Below are 9,274 nucleotides of genomic sequence, written 5' to 3' on the forward strand. Positions count from 1 at the left end.
ACATGTAGTATAATTCAATATTCATTGTACTCTATAAATTAATATTAAAATAATATTTTATTTTTGCATAATATCAAGTACTATTGATCTTCCAGATATACATGTCGGATTTATATTGGGCATTCAGAATCTCCTAACTTAATTATACACATTTCCTGTAATGTACTTGAATCCATTTTGAAAAGGAAAAACCTATATAAAGATTGGTCTTTTATATTCACTTCTCAGTGTTAGGTTTCTGGCAACTCTAAATTATCAGAATAAACTCTCTTATTTTTATTTACTTGTTTATTTTTATGCCTAGAGCACCTAGTCTTCCTTGGTGGTCTCCCATCCAAGTACTAAACAGGCCAGACCCTACTTAGCTTCCGAGATCAGACGAGATCGGGCATGTTCAGGGTGGCATGGCTGTAGACAGAATGTACTCTTTTAAACTTCCTACAGACCTTGCTTTGTTTCAGCCTTCTCCTGGCATTCAGATGCTACAGAGAAAACTGAGCCCCAAATGAAAATGAGGAATCGAAACTTGATTTGTTATATATCATCTTGGTAGACATTATTCACATTAATTGATCAATGTATAGAGGAGTATATAATACCTCCTTGCAAAAAAAAAGGAAGTCTGTAAGTAAAATCAAACCAACAGAAGTTCAAGTTTCAGTAGCAAAGTTACTTTTATAAACTCCATATTAAAAATTTTTTAAAAAATTGAAAATACTGGCGATTGACCAAAAACAGGTAGAAATAAGAAAAATATACCCATGAAAGGTGGAAACTATACTGGGTGAGATTCACATTTATATGAGTTTTACCTGCAGGCTTTCTCCATTCTATGAAGTATAGAGTATCTATAATTCCAACAAAAAATCTGGTATGGCTAAAATTCAAACAAAACTTTTATTGGATTCGAGAGTAGAGGATTAAATTCGAGGCCATAGCTTGTGAAGATTTAAATGGAGAGCACCAAAGAGGAAGAAATATGGGAATTTTTTAAATGTTTGTGTAAAGTATGCTTAAATTTATGAAAGACACCTGCACTGCTTCTATGTAGGAGGTTTTTGCACAGTTCTAGAAGAAAACATCAGCTGGAGGTATGAAAAAGGCCAAGAAGAAATTTCAGCTAATGTTTCCTCATTCCTCAAGGGAGATACAGTTTGTAATCTGATATCTCCTTTGGAAAGGCATATTGTCACCATTCTTCATTTACCACAGCCCAGTCCCATGTTACTGAGAGTAAAATCTGAGTGACTATGGCCAAGATACTAAGGATACCCTTTCTTCATGCAGCACTGTCTTATAGGATGAACATCTACCCCAGTTGCAGCAGACATAGGACACTGTGTCCCTTACTTCCCTCATTCTAAACTTCTAAATAAAGACCCAAAACACTTTTAATATTAAACATTGAAATAAATGGGAGCTATACATATATTTAAGAAAGAAAGATAATTATTTTCCAACCCACTTATTCCATTCAGGGTTCAGGGTGACTGGAGCCTCTCCTGGCAGTACAGGGCATAAAGTGAGACTCCACCCTGGACAGGACACCCCTCTACCGCAGGGCTACTCACACACACACAGAGACTGAGAAAATTTACACATGGCAATGCACATCTTTGGGATGTGAGATGATAATGGAACACCTGGAGAAAATCCACGCAGTCAGTAGCTCTTGCTGAAATCAGTCTTTTCCTTGTCAATACGATAACCAAATGGTGAAACCAAGTTAAACAAGACAACATCATTTGAAGACCTGCTGTAGTCAACTTCTAGAGTTTTTGTTTGTTTGTTTGTTTGTTTTTGTTGTTGTTAAAGGTGAAGCTAGACATGTTTAAGAAAGTTATGTGGGAGTCTTATGTTTTGGTATCAGGCACTAGAACAGCTAATAATCAGTATAACATTGCTGTAGTATGTCTAAATTTCTGCATGTATTGTGTATTATCCAGAATTTTTATCTTTCCTGAGAATCTTGAGGGTAAGAGAGATGATTAACAAAGTGGAATTTGCCATTTCTGAGTAAACTAATGAAATTATATATCATAGCAGTCCAAGGCCCACAAAAATCCTCAACAAAATATTCTGAGTTAACATTATGATTAAATTTAACAGTATGCTGAACTTCAGAATACTTAATGCATTCAAGAGCAAGCAATCCAAATATCAGTGCAGCTTCTTATATTCATGGAAATAATAGAGGATAACTATTATTAATGTTCCCTTTATTTTTATGACTGTATTTTAAATAAACTGATCAATTCAAATTCCCTTCAATTTTTTGGCAATAGAGATATTAAGGGAAGGAGTATCTGAAAAGATATTTCTTATGTGTAAGAAAATCAAATATTCTAATTATGATTTCTCAGCTGGTAGAAAGTAAGCCTGCATCAAGGAAAGTAAAATTTTGTCCCAAATGTTTCCAATTTGGAAACACAAAGGTGAGATTTTTCTGAAAATAATAGTTTTATAAACATTTCAAACATTTTATAAGTTATTTTATACAGATGATAGATATGCATGTCTCTTATTTAACACAAGGCACTGCTTAAGTCATCTTTCCCCCTTTTTAGCTCTATAACAATCAATTGAAAGATAATAAATAAAATGTCATTTTTATATTATAGTTTATATTATAGTTTTTCTATTTTATAATTTGTTCCTCCTACCGTTGATTTCCCCCCCCAAAGCCATTTAATGTTTACAGGAGATTTAATATAGCGTTTTCTCAGAAAGTAAAATGGTTTTAATAGCTCACTTAATATGCTTTTGATGAATAAGTACATCTGGTTTAGCATTTTCTATCTGAAATGACCTTAACTTAAAGATTGTTATTGCCTGTGTTCTACTACAATTTTCAGATAGAAAAAATAAACAAATAAAAACAACCTAAGGAATTACACTGGCTGAATTCAAAACATATTAAAATAGAAAATGTCGAAAGAATCAAATTATATTTAGCCATAGCTAAATATAATGTGAATATCTACAATGTTTTCAGCAATGGAATCTGAAATAATCAAGTACTATTCACTTCTCCCCCAGCAAGTTTTTGAAAAACTCCAGTATTTTAATCTGAATCATGACATTTTAACAGTTTTCCAAGCTACTGCGTCAAGGGAGCTCAGTCTTATTGATTCAGTTAGTAAGAAAGGCATACTATGCTCATATTTATCTAATAAAGAGTATATGAGCAAGATTAGGACATCTAACTGAAGAGCCTATATGCCAATGAATAAAATAATATATCTATTTAAGTAAATGAGTGGTATGCACTATATATAAATGAGTAAATTTCTTTTTCCTGTGAAAAATTAAAGTTTAACACTAACATTTGTGGTTTAGTTTGATAGATCCTATTGGCTAGTATAAAAAAGAATAACACTGAATCATTGCCCTTAAATGCTTAGAATGTACAGAAATTAAAAGAAATGGAATCTTCATAAATATCCTCGGATACAATCTTATTAAATCTTTACCAGGAAACTTAAATATGAAATATGAGAAATAGGAAAAAATAGGAGATAATTTCCAGACATCTGGCTTTGATAGCTATGTGAACGATAAACTTATTTACCTGAAAAAAAGGTGGAGATCAGGATATAAAAGATATTGAGGTCAGTTTTGAACATGCTGATGACTAAAACACATCCAAGCAGAGATATCCAGCAACTAACTAGAAGAGAGACAAAACTTTAACGAAGCTTAATATATAGTCTTAAATAATCTTAATTGATTATATTCATAATTTTACATATGCTGAAAAATTCAATCTTTATGTGACGGAAATTTGTAGATGCTAAGGAAGGAATTTGATTAAAGAAAAAGAAGTGTACAGTTACAGATATTATGTGGTCTCAATGATTAAAAATAAGTATATTTGTAATGTTTATTTAATTCATTTTAAGAAAGAAAATAGTCAAAATTTCCACATATTCATGTGAAATATTTATAGATACATTTTTCTTAGCTCTTTTGTTAGTTGGTAAAGGGCGAATTAGAAAAATTTTGACAAATATGCAATATAAGATATAATCTGTGATAATCTTGTGAAAGATCTCCCTGCTAGAAGTTTCCACCTTCCTTCTGATTTGCAGACTCACACACTCACAGTTATCTATGTACATATATGAAGTAATTATACATTGTAGTGTATAATGTGTGTCTATATAAGTAATTATACATTGTAGTGTATAATGTGTGTCTATCCATCACTTTGCTGTCCTTTTTAAAAAATAGGAGCACCAATAAATAAGGCACAGCTCTAGCAAATAAAATTTTCATTTACATTTTAATAAGAATTTTTATTTGTATCAATATTTTTAAAACTTCTTTAATTAATAATCTTTACCAGTAGTTATATTTTGCTTTAATATATAGAACGTAGAGAAATTTTATGATTTAAAGTATTTCACAAATGTAAAAGGGCATGTAAAAAAGTCATTTTGCCAAAGGGAAAGATTTTTTTTATTTTGAACAAGGTGCTCTGCCTTAATGAAGAAAAGTGCCTCCACCTCTGTAATCAATTTGCATAGGAGTCTTTTCTTTCAAGTTTATAATTACTTCTTTTTGGGGTGTGTGTGTGTGTGTGTGTGTGTGTGTGTGTGTGTTTGCGCATGCATACACATGTTTATGTCTGTATGGATATTGTGAGACAAATTAAATGGCATCTAGAACACATAATGAATTGTATATATACATGCATGTATACAAACATGTACACATGCACTTTTTCTAATCATCTAATAAATTTGTGCACTTATATTCTTATTTAGTATGTATCTCATTAGAATGTGATGCCTACCTGTCAGTGTCCTTAATTTAAGGCAACCTTGAGGCTCACAGAGAGAAAAAGAAAGTAGGAAAGGAGTGCATGAAAGGAAAGAGAGTTATCTTACCAGAATATTGGGTAGGCTGGAGAAACATGCTTGAGGCTGGGTTTCTAGGAATCATGCCTTAATCTACTTTGCATAATTGGCGCGAGGTCACTAATGGCTTGGCACCATGAATGTAGCAGCCAGGAAGCTCCAGTAGTGTCTTTATTTCTGCCATGAACATAATCTTCAGCAGCTGCTATTGCCACTAGCAACAAAGCTGCTCTGCATCATAAATACAATCTTGCAAACACTGAAGTCTCAAAAATTGGAATGCTTCTGTTTCCACCTTCCTACTGTACTGTTCCTGTTTCTTTACATTGCTCAAAGGCATATGATTAGTAGAATCTCCATCACCTGTTAGTTCCTGCCAAGTTGCAAAGAAGCCTGAGGAAGCAAATGTTCTAGTTGCTATAGAATGATGTTCAAAAAGTGCTGGGCAGTGACAAACACGAATGATACTGGTTTACTCTGTTAATAACAGATGGGAGATGAGTACCTAACCCATTACAGGTTGGAATATGACTCAGCCGCCTGTTAAATGATGGAAAAATACTTGGTCAACATCACCTGCTGCATTCATTGGGCTGCAGACCACGTATTCAATGACACTATAATTTAGAGGAAGTAGTATAAGACAAAACAACAAATTGAGCAAAAATTTACTATGTTAGTATGCTTTCACTAATTTTGTGCAGCTGTCAGTAAAGTCCTAGAAGAGAATGAACTGAAACTAGAATTAACCTGACTGTCACGGGAGATGCAAGTGAATAAAATCAGCTTAGCTAAGAGAGGCACTCTCTGCTTACAGCCTGAAATCAAACTTGTCTGAGAACTCCCTAGCTCAGAGCCTTGACAGGTTGGAAGAAACCATATGCTTCTGTATATACTGGTTCTATTAGAAGTAGAGAATGTCAAGTGGCAGCTTTAACGATATATACAACTGAGACCCCAAACTTTTCTAAGCGTCATTCATTAAGGTTATTCTGCCAAATGAAATGGTGGAAAGAAACTACAAAACTATTGTTTATGGGGAAAAGTAAAAAGATGTGGTCAAGGCAGTGGCCATTAACCTACCGTCTGTCTAACAGACAGAACACAGAGCTCAATAAATGAAATACTGTAACCTTCAGACTTAAACTATGTTGATGTAAGGTTCTAGCTGTACTTAGAAGCACATACTCATGATTGCAAGCTAGTTTATCTTTGAAAGTTTTGAAGTAACTTTTGTTCATATGAAACCTCAAGTTTGCTTTGTAACTGCCTGTAATTAATTATTCATTCAATCTCTAAAGCAATTTATAACGAACCCAATTTTCACCAGCTCAAAATGGACTGCTAAATCTAAGCAGCCTGCCGTTAAAGTATCCTACCCAATGAACCACTCTGAAATGGCAATAAGTTGTAATGGATCAGTAGTATTCTTCCAAAAGCAAAACTAGGGCTTTCATATTAGCTTAAAAGTGCAGATTTTCTATAAATTCACATCAACTAACATTGATTTGTGCTACAGATGAGTGATTACTTGACTCATTTGGAATGAAAGCCTTGTTTTCTCTTCCCTTGGTGCCACTGTATATTATGTGATTTAGCTAAAGATAAATTGTATTTTAGTTTGTGGATTATTAGACCATAAGAAACAATAGCCGCGATGGAGAGATTCCAATTTCAAGCCAGATGTAGTAACTGGATGAGACTTAGAGTCAGTCTAACACAAGAAGAAGATGATATGTTGAGTGCATTGTGGAAAAAAAGATGAATGTGGTTAATAGATAGTTATAGGGGTGGGCTTTGGCCTGCATTTTTGGTAGGCTGACTAAACACCAAAATACAGATCTTCTACCAGCTGCCGACAAAGGATGTCCATGCAACAGAGTCTAAGTTGATATGAAGCAGTTGGGAGTCCTTGGGGAAACAGATACTATATGTTAGTTGTTTGACTATTTGTGCAATTTGTAGATAAAACATAAGAATGTGCAACAGGAGTTTGAAAACACAAAGAATCTCTAGTAGCATAAAAGCTATCACAAAGCAAAAAAAAAAAAAAAAATAGAACGAGTGTTAAGTAGTTTGAAAATCACAGATATCATCTCAGCTCTGAATCTGTGGTCAAAGAAAATATCTATATTATATGAATAACTATTATTTCACAGTTTTTGAATTGTTAGGTTTTCATAAAATCACCTGCACTTCTTATTTAAATGATTATTGATCATATATGGAAGCAGATAAGCCTAGGAATGCACTTTTTGCCAAGGACCACCAGTGATTTCAATGTAGATTGTTCATGGAATTCACTTTCTGTTGCTTCTGTGCTTTACAAAGAAATAATATTTTATTTGGAAAGAACATTTTGGAGCCAGACTATCTAAGCCTAAATCCTGGGTCTACCACTTGTGAGCTGTGTGGCCAGGAACAAATTATAAACATTTCTGTGCCTTGGGTTCTCATATATAAAATGCAAATATTCCTAGCTCTTACCTCATAGGACTGTTGCAAGGATTAAATGTAAGAAACATGTAACAGTTCCTGGCATATGGTAAACATTATGTAAATACTAGCTATAATTATAAATTAGTCAGATCTATTATTGATTGAAGATAGAAAAGGGAATAAGTAGATTTGGTTCATGAAAAGTACCAATAAATTTTAAAATATTTGCATATTTAAAAAACCAAGAACTATTCGGGGCACAACACAATAATTAGCCTAATCATCAGTACTACAGTTTAGCTATTGTGTAAATAATGAAAAATAGGGAGAACAATCCAAGTCTAGCAAATGCCAAATTGCAATTTTGATGTGAAACTCACAGATAATTTAGAACACACGTTTAACCATGATATTCAGGAGAGGACTTAATTTTAAATTATTTAAAGTTTTGATGATTTCATGAGAAAAGACTTTTTAATTACTGCATAAAAAATTTAGTATTATGTAAAAGTAAAATAGTACAAGTGCTTATCCAGTAATCAGAAAACTGAAATTTAAATAAAATTATCTGATCAACTCCAGGTTTGGAACAATAAATAAACAGGTTAGAATAAAGAGATAAGAGAGACCTCAAATTTCTTACTTGACAAATTTGGCTTTGCTTTTGACTTTGGCACACATTAAAGCCTGATTTTCTTTCCTGGATATTTTTATTAATTCTTTTGAGACATTTCTTCATTCTTTCAAGACTGTCTTTGAAAAGACATATTGTGAGAAAAGTTAAAAAAAAAAAAAAAGGAGTTAAAAAAGGTTAAGTTTAATCTTGATGAAATTACTAAATTCAAGCAAAGAAAGAATCTTAAAAATTTACCCAGAAATAATAGATCATTCTCCAGAGAAATAAAGCCTGCCTCAGCTTTCTCTACAAGATTAGATGCCCACAGATATTAGAACAAGAGCTAAGGAATGTTACAGGAAGGCTATAAAACTTTTAATCTTAACTCAGTCAAGATAGTGTTCAGTGGTAAAGGTAAAAAAGGGAGTTTCAAAAATGAGAAAAAGAAGAAATAATTGAAACCTTTCTGAAAATCTATTTGGAAGTTTAATTCTTCCCTACTCACAATTAGAGAAGCAATAGTATACTAAAAAGGAAGAGTACGTAAGGATGAACAATGTCAAGAAGGGCTTCATATAAGATGATCTCTCTGATTTTCTATCTTTCTTATTCCCTTCCTCTTCCCACCTCCTCCCCTTCTTTACCTCTTACTCTTCCTCCATCTCTCCACAAGTTACTAAATGTGTCTGCTATGAGTGATTCAGGGCGGACTTATAAAATATGACACTTGAAGGAATTGTTGGGAAAAAAAAAAAGCCTCTGAGGTAGCATAAGCTGACTAGGAACACAGAAATGCTAATGACAAAATCTGAAGGAAATAGGGCAAAGAGCTAATATTTGATGAAACCGAACAGTGGGCTTTGGAGTTCATTGTGTTTTCCCTCAGCCTTGTCAATGCAGGATCCAGTTATGCTTTGTTTGCCTCCCCATATCTGTTTTCCTGGAGGGTAAGCTTCCTCCTGCAGGGTAAGCTTCCTGGAAGGTAAGCTTCCTCCTGCAGGTGCCCACACCCCTCCATCGCCCCAAACTCTTTCTTGCTGGCTTAGGGTGGGTAAAGCAGGTAGGAAGCACTGGCAGAGATCAGAGGATGGAAAAGCGCAACTGAAATGTTTCTTTCCCACTCTCTGCTTCATTGCCTCTTATCATTTTCATAGTTGCTTCTCTAAAGAACACAGCTCCAGGAAGACTCCTCAGAAGCTGCAGCCCTAACTTGGAACTGGTGACACACTTTTTTCCCTTGTCCCTTCAGTTGTAGGAGTAAAAGCTTCCTAGTGATTGCTGCTGGTCTCCTGGTACATTATCATTCCTTGTTTGTTCTGTAATCCTTGCTCCTAGGTAGTGCATTTATTAAAGTCTT

At 33.8% G+C, this 9,274-nt stretch overlaps 1 pseudogene; it reads right to left on the reverse strand.

Annotated features, from left to right (window-relative positions):
• Nucleotides 1–297: 297 nt before the first annotated feature.
• Nucleotides 298–416, reverse strand: LOC112481129 (annotated as a pseudogene).
• Between the last annotated feature and the right edge of the window lie 8,858 nt (nt 417–9,274).

Source organism: Pteropus alecto, unplaced genomic scaffold (assembly GCF_000325575.1).
Source record: "Pteropus alecto unplaced genomic scaffold, ASM32557v1 scaffold104, whole genome shotgun sequence".
NCBI lineage: Eukaryota > Metazoa > Chordata > Mammalia > Chiroptera > Pteropodidae > Pteropus > Pteropus alecto.